The 17,361-nt window shown below is 51.4% G+C and overlaps 1 protein-coding gene across 3 annotated transcripts in view; it reads left to right on the forward strand.

Annotated features, from left to right (window-relative positions):
* The window catches only part of Mcr (macroglobulin complement-related), a 191,286-nt gene that overhangs the window by 82,968 nt on the left and 90,957 nt on the right, over nt 1-17,361 (forward strand). The window lies entirely within an intron of this gene.

Genomic DNA, 17,361 nt, shown 5'->3' on the forward strand with positions numbered 1-17,361 from the left:
GCGAAGCGCGCCTGGGCGGGATTCCTTCGGCGCGTACCGATCAGATAGTGCGCGCCTAGTCCGCATTTCTTATTCTTTTTTCAAACCCCCCACCCCGTGTCACGGCTGTTGTGCAGTCGGCATCCGTGGTATATGTATACACTGGTCTCGCTTCTCTCTCGATAGCGTCGCGCGCTTCGCCGTCGTGTGCGCCACTTCTTTATTTAAACCGGCGTGCGCGCGGCCGCAGCTCGACTGCGGCCCCGCGTCTGCGGCCCCCGAGCAGCGTCGGAGCTGAAAATGGCTATTCTCGGCTTTGCGCCGTCGAGCGTGGCCGAGTTTGCGCATCCAGTCGGCGCGGCTGTTCGGCGACAATCGTCGACTGTTGCGTGACACGGGTCCTCTGTTTAGTCTGTGCTGCTTGGTCGTTGCAGTTTGGGTGGAGGGACCTCAGCTCCGCGAGCGTGCCGTGCGTTCCTTGATGTTTCGGCCAGGTTTACTGGGCGTTAGCTGTTCAGTGGCATGTTTCAGTCGTTGGCGCGTGAATGACAACCGTTGGGTGAGCGGGACGTGCACGAAGCAGCGCATTCTCTCCGACGTGTGCAAATAAGGTTTGGACTAGTGCTTCAAAATCCTCGCGCTCTGTCCGTGACTCGGAATACCGAAAATAGAGATGCAGTGCGTCCTGCAGAGTCCGTCCTTCGTGCTGTGAACGCTGGGCTGTCATGAAGTCGCCTTATTCTTCATAGACTGAAACGCTGGACGTTCTTGTAGGTGGATTGGGCTGTGCTAGATCTTTTAGAGGCAGCAAGTGAGGGCAGCAGAATGGCCAGCTTCTCAGCGTGTACGAGTTTTAAGGTGGGGTGTAATCCTTGTGGATGTTCTAGCCCTCTTGTAAAATCGTCTCTTGTGTCGCGCCTTTAGATTTATGTCGCCATTGAGTAGGATGCGAAAAGAGGGGTTATTTCTTGTTCTTATTATTTTAGGGGCGGGGGAGGGGTGTTGAGGCGAAGCCTCAATGCGTATTACTGCTTGTCCGCTAGTCAGAAGTTGGGCTCGAACAGCGACCTGTTGTCATTTCTTGCGACTCTCGACACCTAATTTAAAGAGCATGGTGTGGCACTACTTCGCACTGTTTTGGGCTATTCGGTTGTTATCGAACTGAATTCGGAACACCTTGTTGCCATGTCCTCTGCTGGCATTGTCAATTTTTGCTTCTGTGACTGCATAAAAGCTGCTTTGACTCGTGATGCACTTCATTAGGCAAGGGCAACATACCATGGGATGATGTGTAACTTGCCCATAAATGAACCTCTTACAAGAGGGCGTTCGTGAAAGCAGTGGACACTCCACTGCAACGCATCTGTCATCGCTGTGCGCGTGTACAGTCAGTGTCAAATAAAACGCGAGCAAGACAGTTGCAATGGGAGCAGAAAAACGATGACATCCTACAGCTGAGGGAGAGACAGAGCACTGGCGCACTTGAGTTACACTTCGATGTCGCAAGGACAGCTGCGTGAAAGCCTTAGTCGACAGCGCCTTTATTTGCTTGCGCCTTTATGATCGGAGCCATGGAGCTCTTTCCAAGACAGCGATGAACTGGTGTGATTCGTTCAACTGTACAACCAAATAATAAACTACAAAAAAATGGCATGCCAGGCTCGCAATGAGCTAACGCGGGGAAACGGCGAGTAGGTTGAAAACATGGGCAAAGGCGGCTCTGCATGCTCGATCAACCTAAGGTCCTTCGATAAACCACACTCAGCTCGCCCACAAGTGGGGGATGAACATCGGAAGAAGGGAGAAGCCGTCCGAAGTTCACTGCCAGGGATGAGAAATAAACGAACGCCGAGATTCTTCTCGGACATCGGGGCCTCTGAGTAGACTCGAGGCTTCACTTCCGAACTCTGGCTGGCCTGTGCAGCCCGCAACCCCGGCCGGTGCGAGGCGTGTCGCCCGGCGCATCGATTCCACCAAGTTGGCTCTTGACTTGCCAAAGCGTGTGTGCACACGCTGTGCGAAGGAAGGCACCACCGGGCTCTCATTAAATGGTTCGCTGCCGTCCGCGCGTCCGCAAATCGATGGCGCGGTGCGCGCCTCGCCGAGGATAACGGATAATGAAACGGTGCGCCTCGGCCTTATCGCGGCGCTCGAGGAGGGCGTCTTGGGCCGGCTCCATTTTTCTCCGATCGCTTTATCGGCCGCCCAAGTTTCGTCAAGTGCCAGATTGATGGCGGCCGCCAGGTTTAGGGAACTCCTCCTCTCGCTGGTCGCTGTCTAATCCGGCCTAAATAATTGCCTTGTTTGTATCGCCCTGTTTTATGCGCGGCGGTCGGTGTGCCCGGCTCGTGTTGGCCGGCGCCCTAGTGCGGTCGAGCAGTGCGCCGCTCGGTAGGCGGACGGTGTTGGGACCAGGGGGCCAATCTGCAGACGCCTGCTTGTCTTTCACCTCTCTCTTGGATCGCCAAATTTTAAAGGATAGGGAAGATGCGCACGCACGCACGCACGCACAAAATGAGCGTGGTTAGGCCAAATGCGAATTGGTTGCGCTAGCACTTGGCTTTTTCATTCTCTCATTGGTCATTCTTTTGTTTGCATCGCTGGGAGTCCTCGCAGTGGTGCAGCGGTCAAGCGATGCTCCACTGCCCTGCGATGGCGGGTGCTGCCACCGGTGGGCAGTTTGCTCACTGTCCAGTGGGCAGTTGTGACGCCGTCACAAAGTCACGTGACCTAGGTGGCCCACCTGCCACCCAAGATCGCATAGGGACCGGATATAAACATCGGCAACTGGGGGCTCTAGTGCTGGCGCGCTATAAAATACCGACATTTTCTGGAGATTTTGTTTCTGTTGTCTCGGCGTCACCAGAGCCGGCCGTCCTCAAACTCTATGGTGGGAGTGATTTAACGTGCCAAAGCCGCGCACGAGCGTTGAAAGACGTCGTAGTGGAGGTCTACCTGGGGTTCTTTGTAACGTGCACTGACATAAGCTTGCATCTCGCCTCCATCAGAATGTGGCCGCATAGCCGAACGCCGTAGGCATTCAGGGCCGCGCTATACATGTACTGCTAGAATTGCCTAACCTTGGTAGTTTGTTTGAGTCGCAAACCCTCAGCCCTTCCCAGACGGATGGGCGGCGCATTATTTTTTTTTTTCTGGCGAACACAATCGATCTGCTCCGGCCAACACGTTGAAATAAATAAATGCGATATAATATATATACTGAGCGGGCGCCCACTAGCCCGGTCGGCTCCCTAAGCCAGAGATGATGCGCTTTTGATGACCAGTGTTTGCGTGGTTATGCGTTTGACGCGACGCGTAATAGGCAGGTACAGATCTTTTCGTGCATTTTGTCAGCCTTCCTGTCCATCATTCACGCTGGAACAACGCATGCGTCGGTAGCGGTTGTTGGTCGCTCCACACGTCACCATCCATCGTGGGAGCCGGCTCTCTGCTTTCGTCAACGCGTTTCGCGCCGCAGCAGCTGATTGGCGGGCCTGTCCCCACCGTGCGGCTTGATTTTTTTTTTATTCGTGTGTTTGAGCTAGTATGTAAGCTCCAGCTAGTAAGCTAGTATGCAATTCCAAACCGATTAGGCCACACGCGATTTGGGCGCTGCCGCGGAGGCCCGACTTTTTAGCGCGGATGGCATTTTTTAGGTCTGTGGAAAATACCCAAATGTGATCCAAAATAAGGTTTATTCTCCATCATGCTTTCCAGCCGTTCCAAAAGAAGGTTGGCCCTGGGCTCGTTTCTGTGATTTTGAATCGCGTAAAGCGGTCGACTGTACCCGAATGGGACATGCATTCTACCACATCCAGTATACAACGTGCGTATTCCAATGCGTATTGCCTTGTTTCATCGGACGCAGTAAAACTGAAATCTGCATTCTGATTGATTCCAGGCCTGGGTAATCACTCTTTTCCCTATCGCCAATTGGAAATGTTATTTGACGAGTTGTCTATAGCCTTCGGGTCGCAACGCAAACTATCCAGTCACCCAGGCTAATGCCCATACATTGTTTTTTTTTTTTCTACACGTTGAAACCTTCAAACCACTTTATCCCTCTCCCAATTACATTTGTGGCACAACCCAGGACCGTTTCACGCTATAGGCTTGGCGAATATCGTCAAAAAACGTTTATCTCCTGCTTGTAGCACAATAGATCCAGCAGAGGCAGTCTTCGTGGAAGTGCAGAAGTCATTGAACAGGATCACAGCATGGGCGCCATGTTTTCTGACCCCGTAATCTGAACCGTGGGCGCGGGACGGCACAGCTCTCTCTTCACACACCAGACCCCTCATTGAAAATGGTGCCGTTATCGTTATGCCCAGTCTCGTTGAACCCCGTTGAACGGAAACTGAAAATGCCCAATATACAGGGTGCTTCACCTAAGACTTTACACAGTTTTTAAAAATGCGCTTTTTGAGTTAGAAGAGCGCTATTTTTTCGGCATATCATTTTCGGCAGTGTAGTACATCAGAATGCAGCTAAGACGTGCTAACTAGCAGGCTGGGGAACTGATATTGAATAGTTAACTTTTTAACTATTTTTGTTAGGCTTTTTAGTTGTTCAGAGGCGTGTAGCCCACGGTAAGAAATAACCATATCAGTGTTTAGAATTTCGAGCACGTGGTTACCCTCGGCGCTTTGTCTCAATAAATGTTGGCTATTTCGACGAGTTTCGTGCACTGGAGGGGTTGCTTTGCCTGCAGGCTTCTCGAAAGAGCATGCATTTTGACGCGATGCAGCCAAACTTTGTTCGGCCACAACGCCGAGGGTAACCGCGCTTTCGAACTTCTAAAAACAACTGGATATTGCTTACGGTGGACTACACGCCTCTCAATAATTCAAAAGCCCAACAATAAAAGGCAAAAAAAAATTTACCATTCAATATTAGATAACCAGCCTGCTAGTTAGAATGTCTTAGCTGTATTCTGATGTAGTACACAGCTGACAGTGCTATGCGGAAAAAAGGGCGCTTGTAACTCAAAAAGCCTACTTTTAAAAATTGTGTGAAGTCTTAGGTGAAACACCCTGTATAGCACCTACACGTGGCCAAGGGCGTCCGCAGAATTTTTTGCAGGGGGGGGCCCCATTGGTTGTTGGCGCCGGAGGGGGGGGGGGGGGGGGGGGGGGGGTATGTTCGTAGCAAAAAGGCACTATTTGCGGTATGAATTTATTTATGTATATATAAATAAAAAATAAGTGAAATACACACATGAAATAAAAATTACAAACAGCAAATTAAAGCGTGGCTAGGAGAGATACATTGGAGTTTATCAACGAAGAAACAATTAAAATTAATAAAAAATGCAAAAAGATACTGTCACTTCGTGGAGAAAAGTGCTCAGTCTTGCTGCATACGGGTTCTCGACTCACCCGGATTGATGACCAGCACACAGCACAATATCGTCCCAAACACGCAACTACTGTCACTCAGTCAGTCTTCCTTGAACAGCAACTGTAGACGCCTCGGATTTTTCTGGGCGAATTGCGTGATTACACGGGTGATAAATTCATTTCTGTACTTCATTACACGCTCTCGGTGCACACTCATCACACACATTGATTGGAAAAACGGTTGAACGGGTACGTTGAAAACAAAAGATTACTATATATACAACGAAAACTTATTTACAAGATAAATGCACGCTCGCAGCTTCATACACCTCGCTCCATCTTGCTCGCGCATCCGCACAGTCGAGCAACCGCACACACACTGCTCGCCGCTCGTCGTTTTCTCGTCTGCTGTCGTGGTTGTTCTCAGCTTCGTTGACAACCGGCCACTAAAACACCGAAGCACACGTGCAAGGGTTTACTTCCGCGCGACTTCCAAGGGGAAGGGACACTCGCCATTCCGGTCGGAAAATTTGTTTTGTGTGTTTTTATGGGGTTCAGTGCCCCAAAACGACTCAGGCTATGAGGGACAAAGTAGTACAGAGTTCCGGATAATGTCGACCACCTGGGTCTCTTTACCATGCACTGACATCGCACAGTACACGGGCGCTGTTGTGGTTTGAGGCCCAGCCAGAGGTGACAGGCGAGCCAGGCAGGCGCCATCGGGCTGCGTTGACCAAAGACGCTGGTTTTGGGAGAAGGCGCAAGGAATGTGGGGGCGCCTCTGGAGACTGCGTCGCCGTGAACAAAAGCAGCTAATCCCCTTTGCCGAAGATTCTGAATGCGGCGCTTCTACCGAACTGCGCTCTCCCGCGGATCGGAGGAGACAGCGAGCGGCGGCGGCGCCAACTCATCGCCCGCTTGCCCCTGAGCAGCCCGACAAAGCGGGGGTGGACACGGCTGATTTGTCCTTCCCCTGAAGATGCCCTGTGCACTGTCTGCCTCCGTGTCGCTATCTCTCTAGAGATCAAAGAAACAGACACCCATCTCAAGACGGCTCGAAACACATGCTCGCCGGTGCCGCTGTATGTCTGCAACAGGTCGCCCTTCAACAGAGCTAACGATGGCGTGGTTTGAAAACGGCGTAAAGACGCGTGCCCGGACGCTGCATTTCGCAGATGTGACCCAAAGCGTGGAAGCGGGGCTGCTTTTACCCTTTTGGCTGAGCGCACCACCGCCCCTGGCGTGCGGCCATCACGCACGCTTCGAGTGAGTGATTTTCCAGGGGGGTGCAGCCGCCCCCCCTTGCCCCCCCCCCCCCCCCCCCCCTCCGGACGCCCATGCACGTGGCCACTTCTGGCGGAAGATGTGCACCGGTTATGTGCCTGCTTAGCGACGCGCCACTCAAGCGCTCGGTGACTTGCGCCCGGCGGGACCGGAGGTTTTTATCACCCCGTGAGCGACACCGATCGCCGGTTACGTGCGTGGGGCGCATTTCGTTGCTGCAGCATGCCTCGTCCATTACTGTTTCATCGAGCATGTTGCCGACAGGGAGCGCGGTCTTTTTCTCGCGGGCGCGTTACTCCAAAGGCGGGTCACGTTGAGCGGAGCCGTTCGTTTCATCGGGTCAGCCGCGGCCGGAGAAGGGAAAGGCGAGCTACTCGAGTCTCGTCGAGTGCTTGCTGCAATACTGTCGGTGCTTTCTTTGGTTTATTTTTTTTGGGGGGTCGGAATTAAACTTGTGGCCCTGTTTTACAAACCGCCGCGTCATTACTGGCTGTTTTCTTATCCGCCCTTCAAATCTTGTCTGGGAAAAGCTGGGGAGCGTGGCGAAAGAAAGGCGGTGGTTAACCAGTGGAAACTCTGAAAAGTCGAGGAGCATCTTAACCCAGCGGCATGAAATTTTTAAGCAATGTCCGTGTATAGTTTTTTTTTTTCAGGTCATTTTGTACTTGTAAAGTATTTACGGACTTTTGCGGATACTCTCTATACTTTTCTCTATCCGTGTGTCGCATATATACGCCAAACGAAGAAAGCAAGTTTACTCAAACAACAGCTTTAACACAGCTTCGCACTGCGAAATCCAAGCGCCGAGCCATTTCTGCGAGCACCTGGTAACTGATTTCTACCGCCTGCCTTCTATCCCTTCATTTCCGCTGCCCCAGCTCAGGTGCTTCCCGCAGCTATGGCGGGCAGATGCCGGGGCTAGCAAAAATCTTTCCCTTCCTTCCTTTTATTATTATTATTATTATTATTATTATAAAACCCTTACTACTACTGGAGGACGGTGCAGTGTGTTCTTTTGTGGCTGCAGTGAATTTGACTAGTTTGGTTGGATCGCATACGAAACTTTCGGCTTGTGCAGAGAGAAAGCGTGCGCGCGCGCGTGTGGAATCCCTTGTATTTGACTCTTGAGGCCGAGGCTCAGGAATTTTAGGTGCGAGATTTCTGGTATTGCCTTTTATTTATCCCTATAGAGCAGGAAACATGAGTGTTTTGCATTCCTTGCGGAAGGAGAGTACAGTTTTGCGATATTATTGTCCCTTCGAATGTGTAGAAGCACTCGTATTTCACTACTTTACCACAGAGGTCCGTTTTGCAGTCGCTGGTTTACACTAGGTTGTGGCTGTTTCACATTAAATATGTGAGAAAAAGTGTGCCGTGCATGTAATTAACGAATAAACAGAGAAAGGTGCGGTGATCGAGGGTATTCGTGGGCTACTGCTCCGAGGCGCATGTGCAGAGTGCCACATGTGCCCTCGTTTCCACTGAGCCGCCTCGTATCTTCTAATCGGCGTCCGCGTTCATATTTTCCGGCACATGGCAACTCGCGTTTCTGGGCACGCGTCCCCCGAACGCGGTGCCATTTGGGTCGTCGCACTGATCATGCCGACTCGCTCGCATGTTCGAGGCGCGCCACCGGCGGAGGAGGGGCGTCTCAAGTGACGTGCAGCGCACAATGCGGGCACATCCCTTTTGTGCCGGCATCGTTTCCGCGCGCATCACTCCCGATCGGCTTCGGTCACTGAACTGATGCGCTCTGCAGAAACGGTCGCGGGGGACGCACAGGCGCGCGCGCGCTTTGTCGTCGTGCGTTGTGGCCCCTTGTGCGGGCGGCACTGGGCGCTGCTTGGCCCGGTTCCCGCGGTCGGCCCGGCGTCCTCGCAGTCGCGTGCCGCGGTAGCCGGAAGGCCGGCGCCCAATCGGCCCAGGGGCGCCCGCTTTCTCCCTACTTTTCCCGCTTTTTCCGGGCGCTTTTGTCCCAGCGCCGATCGGGCTCCATTGTGCGACGCTGCGCTCGTCAAACTGAGCACCCATTAAACGCTGGACGGGCCACCGCCGGGAGGTTGGCGTTATTTGTACGCCACACGCGTGCGGCACCGCCCGACTAACTGACCGTCCTTCCCCTTCGCGGGATTATCTACCTGCTCCTCGCTCGTCCGTCCTTGCGCCGGGGCTGCTCTCTCCTCGCGGGCGCGTCGTCCCATCGCCGCGCTCGGCCCCTCCGAAGCGTCTCCGCGGTCTCTCTCTGGCGGCCGCTCGAAAAGCCGGCCACTCTTTCCTGCTAATGGCATTTTGATACGCCTTCCTCTTGGCGCCGAAGCCCATTGGGTTTCGCCGGCGAGTCTAGGGAAGGCCGCCGCGGATATGCCTCGCGTATTCAGCCAGCGCGGAAAGTGATGTTCTTGAGTGCTGTCCGCTGCCCCTGCGGAAAGCCGTTAGTTGGAGCCCATGGACACGCTCGTCGCCACTTCTAGCCTGCACACGCGAGCGGCATGGCTTCGCGGGCGGACAATGTGTGCATCAAAGTGGACGGGCAGGCGGCGAGAAACACCCACGCCTGTGCCACTTTGCTTGGGTGCATGGCTGTGTCGGATGCCGCACTGGCGATCCCAAGAGCGCAGCCACACCTCTCGAGTGTTATAGCTAGGAGTGGACGACCCTGTACGGGCGAAAGCCCGCCCTCGGGCCTGGTCTGGGTGCTGCCCGAATTTGCTGCTCCGGCTTTTGCTGTCTGGCTCAATGGGCGCACTATTTACCGCGCAAAGGGGGCTCAGTGCTTTGCAGACACCGAAGGCTGAATATTTCTTCTAAAGAGTGTCTACATCCCCCTGGTTTCGATCGCAAGGTGTATTCAGCGACGTAATCAGCTTGCAGGCTGAATTTTGGTTCGTGTAGGGCAAGTAACTCGAATTGAACGACGCCGATTTCGCTAGCCGAGCAAATCAGCTGTTAATCGTAAATGACGCCGTGCTGGCTTTCGATAGCTCCATTATTAGCCTCCGTTTAGAGGGCACACTTGAGGACGTGAAAAAAACAACAGTATAGCTTTCACCTTCACAGGCGTGATCTCCAGCCGGCGGCTAATAATAGGGCTATCGGCTTCGTTTACTGAGCACGCGGTCCAGAGACATTTGTCCCCGACTGTATCACTCCGCTTGCTTGAGGGACGTTTCCGAACACAAACCAACTAATTACTTATTTCGTGCCTCCTGGTTGCACACTCTAAAAAAAAAAAATTAATATCGGTTTGTCTGATTTAGCAGGTACACCATCGATAAAACTGCGAGAGGCAGTCGTGGCGAAAATTGACCAAGAGATTCCTGTGGAAGGCTCGAGTGTTGAAGGGAAAGGCTCAAGTGTTGGCCTGCGTTGAATGAGGGAGGCGATCAAGGAAGCCCTCGCAAAAAATCGTTTGTATGGGCTTATGAATATTGGTCTTCTTACCGAGGCGCACTCGGTTGGCTTCGAAGTGGAACGCTGCAAATGTTCCATCGGATCAGTGCCTACTTAAATCCGAGCCTGCGCAGAGAGCACTGCACCAGGGCGTCTGTCCTGATTTCATTTGTTTCGCCAGCGGGTCCATATCCCTGTGAATGGCGTGCCGCTGAGTCGAGGCGTCTTAGGCCAGGGCTGCTTCAGTGACCAGCCTATAGGTTAATTACTTTTTTTTTTCTAGATTGCACGACTGCCTCTCGCAGTTTTATCGATGGTGTACCTGCTAAATCAGACAAACCGATATTAATTTTTTTTTTAGAGTGTGCAACCAGGAGGCACGAAATAAGTAATTAGTTGGTTTGTGTTCGGAAACGTCCCTCGAGCAAGTGGAGTGATACAGTCGGGGACAAATGTCTCTGGACCGCGTGCTCAGTAAACGAAGCCGATAGCCCTATTATTAGCCGCCGGCTGGAGATCATGCCTGTGAAGGTGAAAGCTAAACTGTTGTTTTTTTCACGTCCTCAAGTGTGCCCTCCAAACGGAGGCTAATAATGGAGCTATCGGCTTCGTTTACAGAGCACGCGCGGTCGTTTACGGAGTACATAATGGGCGTACGTTGGGAGAGAATTTATAATCAGTACCGTCTACCGTGAAAACCCTTGTATAGCGTGTAAATGAGCAAGAATACAAGCGCTGTTTTGCGCGTCGTTATCTTAATGTCAGTCAGTGCGAAGCAGTTGTCATTCTGCTTGCATTGCAAGAAAGCAAGTTATTTATGCGAAAGAGTTATATAGCTCAGTGCCGAGGTCATGTCGGCAAAACCTGTCCGCACGATGACGTCACACCAGATGAGTTACACTGTATGAGTGTAATAAATTAATGAGTGCAGTAATATGTCGTGATGAAGAATGATGACGTCATGTCATAATTAGTCAATGCTAAGAGTTAATTTGGGGGAAAATAAAAAAAATAGAAGAAGCCAAAGTCGCGTCACAAGGTGACGTAAAAATTGGAAGTCACATGTCAGAGTGGTGACGTCACACCAAGTCACATGACCAGATGACTTGCAAAATTGAAAGCCGCTTGTCATTTGGTGACGTCACACGGAGTGGTGGCGTCACTTCTAACTTCTAATTTTGGTTGGCGGTGATAAGCTAGAAGCAGCAGCGTCAACTTTTCTGCGCACTTTTTTTTCTCGGACCAACCGCGATTTGTGCGCCTATTTTGATTGCTTCAGTCTTGTCGTTTCGAGACAGTGGGACAATGACATTTATCGCAGTGTGAGAATTTTGTCCCCCCCCCATCTTTTTTTTTATTCCGTTCCTATACCGTCCTTCTGCCAGGTTGGCTAATCCTACACTCTTAGAAAAAAGGTAGTAGTACTTACTAACTTTGGGGTACTAACTGGTTGTCACATATGTTACTACCCTGTTAGTAACTGCAGTTAGTAACGGGGAGGTTAGTAACAGTTACTAACCCATTGAGTTAATAACGGCTGCTACCCGCAGTTAGTAACGGGAAGCTAGTAGTATTTAATAAGAAAATGAATAGAAACTCGCATATGCTGCTAGGTTCTTCGTACGGTGTGCTGGCGTGGCTTGTCAAATTTGTGCGTACTCGAAAAATAAAAAAGCTTCACAGTCAATTTGACTAATTCCGTAACCCAGACAGAGCTATCAAAGCATGCTGGCAGTAAATCACACAGTTAGGCTTAAGCTTACCGCGCATTACATGTAGAAATTATGCGAGATTATGGCATCAACAACCTTAGCACAAATCACAAAGCATCACAAATCAGGAAGAGTCACACTCGCGCACTCGCGCACAGCGCGTGCACATGTAGAGAAATCTTTCTCAGGCTTATATACTCCGTAAATCAGGCTTGCATTTACGGCCTAGTTGCTCGTGCCGGTTGAGCTAAGATACTAGCTTTAATTATGAAGTTGATATTGTCGAAACAGCTTAATCTACCTAACCGCATGCCCCTGCAGAAATGTTTAATTACAAAACCAATTTATTGGCATGACAGTCTGCGTCACTTACATTCTTTGACATTATTTTGACTCTATTTTGGGGTAAAAGGAACGGTTACAAACTAGGTAGTAACTGGCGACCACAGTTAGTAAAAAGGTAGCAAGGGCTACTTTTACTAACTATACTTTGAAGAGGGTAGTAAGTATAGTCAGCAAAAAGTAGTAAAACGAAGTCAGAGTTAGTAACTGCTGCAGTTACTACCTTTTTGCTACCCATTTACTAACTTTTTCCTAACTTTTTTTTAAGAGTGTAGTTGTGGTGGAAGTGCGGTCTCGTGACGGATACGATTGGCGAGAAGGAACTGAATGAAATTTAATTTGAATGAAATCGTTGTGTCATCCCCACTATGGCTAAACAGGGCGCCATATTAGCTATATAAGGACGGTCATTATTAAGACAGTCGTGTTCAGTGATGTTCGCACTTGAAATGTGCCCGTTAGTCATGTGAATTCACCCATAAGCACTCTCTTTAGAAATTGCTCGGTGTGTGCCAAGAACTTGGCGGTCATTGCAAATGGCAGTACAAAATTAATTGTGACCTGCGGATATATTTAAGCCATACGAGGACGCTGTAGTACAAGGCTGCGGCTTAATCTGATGCACCTGTTTTATCGTGGAACGAAATATCAGAACACGGGTCGTTTTTGTACTAAGCCCGAAAATCTGTGCTTTCTTGCGTCGGTACAAGCGGCTATGTTCTCGACACATGTTTACGGTCTTTGCTTATCGCTACTTCATGGTGGCAGAGGGGCTCTCCAGCATCTGCAGGTTTTCCAATTCCTTTGCCGCTCAGCGATATCAGGCAATACGCAAAGGGTCTGCGGAGAGCAGAAATGCGGGCTGCCCGAGTCGCTTTAGAAATGCATTACTTTCGAAACTCATTCTGTGAAGGGATTAAAAACCCTAATGGTAGCTACGGCTGCTTTGCGAAAATCGCGGGCAAATTTTCTTGTAGCTTTTCTCAGGGTTGTGTGGTCTCTGGTATGTCTCTCGGGAGCGCACCTGCGGCTTGCTGACACCGACGGCAGAGGGAGGTCCGAGCATCGTTCCCAGCCTCGGAAAGCGACGGCGTCTCTCTCAGCTGTCGTGCCATGCGTGTCGAAGTGCGGGAAACAGTAACGTGAATCCGCGGGAAAAAGCGCGCGACGGCCGTGAGCTGCTGCATGGGCTCAACGGACGCGCGTCGCGGCTTCCTGCCGGACGACGTGCGCCGAGATGTAGTTGAACCTGAAGCGACACTGACGGGATAGCTGCACCTGGCTCGTGAACGCGGCATTGGAGACTCACGTGACCCCTCGTGTACTTTAAGGTTAGGGGTCGGGCATATTGTACAGTCGGCTGCAAAAGTTTGCGGGATGCGGCCGCTCGAAAACAAATTTATTGTAGCGCTGCCTGGCGACTCAGTCGCCTGTTATTGATACCAGAGGATGGAACATATGCGCGTCCCCTCAGGTACCACCATGCAGGTATTTCAGGCGGCTGGCTGGCGTGTCTGCGCCGATATAGATTTTTTCTTTTCTCGCTAACCCGCATCCCGTGAAATTTTGCTGCTGACTGTACGCACTGTAACCATTATACGAGACCTGTACATGAAAAATTTAAAATCAGGCAGCTGTAATATATTTTCAGCATTGAGTATCGATTGTTAGTTGCTATATCTTCTTCTTACGGAGCGTAGGCGTAGAAGAAAAATACCGTGCTGTGCATACTTAACACGTTTTTATTCTAAAATCTGTGAGAGATACGTCGGTGCAGTCTGCACAGGGAGATTTTTCAGCAAGGCGGATGTTTTGTGCATGATAGAGCTCGAAAATTAGACGATTAATTTACTGAAATTATCTAATAAACTTTCTTATTTTTCAAATTTTGTGGGCAAGATTAAACTGAGCAATTTAAGGGCGTCAACATCGAATGTGAGCTCAGTTTTTTAAATTTTCCTAATCGGCAATTTGATTCTGATTATCGAACGTCAAAAATGCGCGTTAGAAAGCTCTTTTTAGTAGGCTTTCCCGCATAGCATATTTATAAAATGTCGTCATACTCTGTAACTTTCGACTGCCTCATATTTGAGAAATTTCACGATAACATATTTCGTCGTCCTGAACGAGCGTAATATCCTTGTTTATTGTAGGAGTACGTGTTCCCCCGCTAAAGTGCGCAAGGGTGATGGCATTTTTGACGGCAGATGCCTGCTGCGCATTCTCTTCTGCCCGTTGCAAGATGCAGCATGGTTTCTTCACGGCTATTCGCGTTGCTTCTTCTTGTGTAAAATGACATTTAAGTTTCTCTCACCCCGGCTTGCCAGCGTCCGCGAGAATTTCATGAAATGTCGGCGTTCCTTCCTTTTTCTTGGGAGCAACAGCGGCGCTCTTTGACTGAGTGCGCGGGGGAGGTAATATTTTTCCCGCCTCGCAGCGTAGAGACGACTGCCGGCGCAGCGCCGAGAGACGCCCCGAAAGAAGCGCGCGTCCCGGATCGGCGGCCCGCTGCATTGTGTTACACGCCGAGAGTGCAGCCTGTCAGGGTCCCCGCGGCCGGCTGGCTGCGGGGGGGCTCTCTTGACGGAAGGGAAGGAAAAAGGCCGACTCTTCGCTGCTCCAGAAATATGTCAAAAAAATGGAAGAGATTGCTCTGCACTGGCGTTTCTTGTTCCGCTTTCCCTGCTTGAGCTTTTGAATCGTCGTCGTAACTCGTTTTGCATGCCGTCGGAGAAGAGACGAGGGGAGACTTGTGTTCTGCGAACTTGTAGAGGCGCAGGGGCTGCTTTCGTTACTCCTTGAAGGCCGTTCCTGTCCGTTTTTGACTGCGCTCTCCCCTATTTATTAAACGTTTTTTGTCGTGTCGCGCGGACTTATTACCCGGTCGCACTGGCGCCGGTGGTAATTTTATTGTTTTTGCGGCCGAGCCCTGTTTGGTGCTTCTCGGGGCATCGCGCTGGTTGCGGCGCGTGCTACGCCGCTTTGACGCGCACGTCCTTCCGGTTGGTTCCATTTTTCACGGGGACCGCGGCGGCTGGCCCCGGCCCGAGCCGCGGGCCTGCGCCGGACGCGGCCTCTGCGCTGCGGGTGATTAGGGCTCGGGGGCCTTTATTTGCTCGGCGCTTGAAATGGGTCGGCGTGTTGCGCTGCGTCGCTGGACCACGCGGCGCCTGCGGCCAGTCGGCGGCGTGGCTCGGGCCAAGCGTTGCGCTACTCTTGCTCGGGCCTGCTAAAATGGGCAACTCTCGGTTCTCTGCTTGAACCGGCAGTGGCCCTGAGTTCAAGTGCAGCCCGCGGGAACGCTACTACAGTTAGGATCTTCTCCGCAACTCTTCCTACGCATAAAGGGTGTAGCTGCGCGAAATGGTTTGCACAACACGTAGGAACACACGCGACACTTGTGTGTGTTCCTTCATGTTGTCCTAACCCTTTCGCGCATGCAGTTACCCCTGTCATCAGTATGAACCAACTAGCCCGGCAAATCTTTGCTCCCTACACGGTAACTGGAACCGACTGTACAGTCGTGAACAGAAGTTTACGGGATGTGGGATCACGAAAAAAAAAAAAAAATGCGTGACCTCCTTATATTGTCAGCTGGTATTCGTTCTAGCGGTTGAAGAATCGCGTCCCTTAGTTCATGCTTCCAGGCTTTTCAGTGAGCTGATTTAATTGACCACCGCAGCGGTGATCTAGTGGTTTGAGCACACATCCGCCTTGTATATGCGGGTGGAGGGGGTGGTTGATTCCCAGTACCGCCGAGTACCCACTGGTTTTGTAGTGGGTACGCGTTTTCCCCTGGCCTGGCTCTTGGCTTTTCAGGGTGAAATGCTTGGAAAGGAAATGGGTATTTTACTCCACCTTCAGTAGAGCGAAACACCCTGTGCCGTGGCCCTGTTTGGTCAAAGCTGCGCCATCGTAATCTAATCGTGTTTGCCTCACCGCTCGGGCAGTTTTTTATATTTTTTTCGCGCACCGTCTTTTGAGCGTGGGATGCCGCGAGCTGACTCTCGCGCGTGCGGAGACGCTTCTTTTTCGATTTTCGTTGAGGCTGCTGCTTCGAGCGGCGTGGGGAGCGCGCGTTGCATTCCGCGCTGGCAGTGAACTCGCCTGCACACTGGGCTGTGGGGGCCGCTCCGCGACGCCCGGATCCCTGGCCGCCTGAGACAAATATCGCGCGGTGAAAGTCGGCGCTTCTAGGATGGGAAGGGCGTGTAAGGAAGTAGAGAAACCCGGCGAGCGCATCTCGGAGACGCCCCGGCGATACTAACCAAGCGGGCTCGTCGCTGCGTGTTTCTCGCGCCTCTCTGTAAGATGGATGGAGCTGATAAAGCGATAGGATGGAAGCAGGTTATCTACGAGCGCGCTTCTGCGTTGCCTAAAAATAGGCAAAGAGAGGGAAAAAAAATCTCCCGAGGAAGGGGCAGGCAGTGAGACGCTGGTGAGAGGGGGGGTCTGAAAATTGTTGCCAACGCAGCATATGTAAGGCGAAGAGGACGGGGCGAGTTGAGAAATCGATCACCAAGTGCGCTCATCGCTTGGCTTCGGCTGCAGGCGGCTGCGTCGCCTCTTCCGCCGTCCGTCAGGTTTCCCGCGCATTAATGCAGCCTCGCATTTATGCGCGCGTCCAGCTGCGGGAAAATGGATGACAGGCGGGAACACGCTGTCTCCTCGAAACGACGCGTCGCCTTACCGCGCGGGTAAACAGCGAGAGGGCTGCGCTAATTTTTCCTCCCGTTTGCTGCGAAATGAGTGAGGCGCGTTGCGCGTCTGTGCGTGGGCGTGCGTGCGCGCGCTGTAGCCCGGTTTGAAAGGCGCTAAAGTTTGAATTCTGATCTGCGTTGCGGGACGTTTCGCTTTTCTTGGCGCCATTCTTAAACAGTGGTGCCGCTTTCCTTGCAGTGCGGTAACCTTGTTAGGCATTACGCGACAACTGTTGCGGCTCTTTCTTTTCGTTCTGAGGTTATTTGCTATGTTGTCCTTTTTGCATGCTGCTTGATGTTTTAGGCTCTTTTGCGCTTACCGTAATTTCCGGACTGGATTTGGTGCCCAGTTGTGGTTTAAAAAAAAAAAAGAATTATTCTATTCCTAGATTGTCCGTGCCCCTTACATTTGTCCGCAGGGTCCAGATGTAGAGTCTGCTAATACAAGCGGGCGCCGAAACGTCAGTGTGTTTCTTTCCTGTTTGCTTGGGGAGTGCGCATTTTCTTTCAATCGGTACGGAAATTAACCCGTCATGAGCATCATTATTCAGGCTGTTGAGGTAAACAAGGCCTATCATTCCTATATCGACGACAGTTTCGTCTTCGCTGCCTTCT

The sequence above is a fragment of the Amblyomma mixtum genome, chromosome 3 (assembly GCF_055824585.1).
Source record: "Amblyomma mixtum isolate Tamu chromosome 3, ASM5582458v1, whole genome shotgun sequence".
NCBI classification, from domain to species: Eukaryota; Metazoa; Arthropoda; class Arachnida; order Ixodida; family Ixodidae; genus Amblyomma; species Amblyomma mixtum.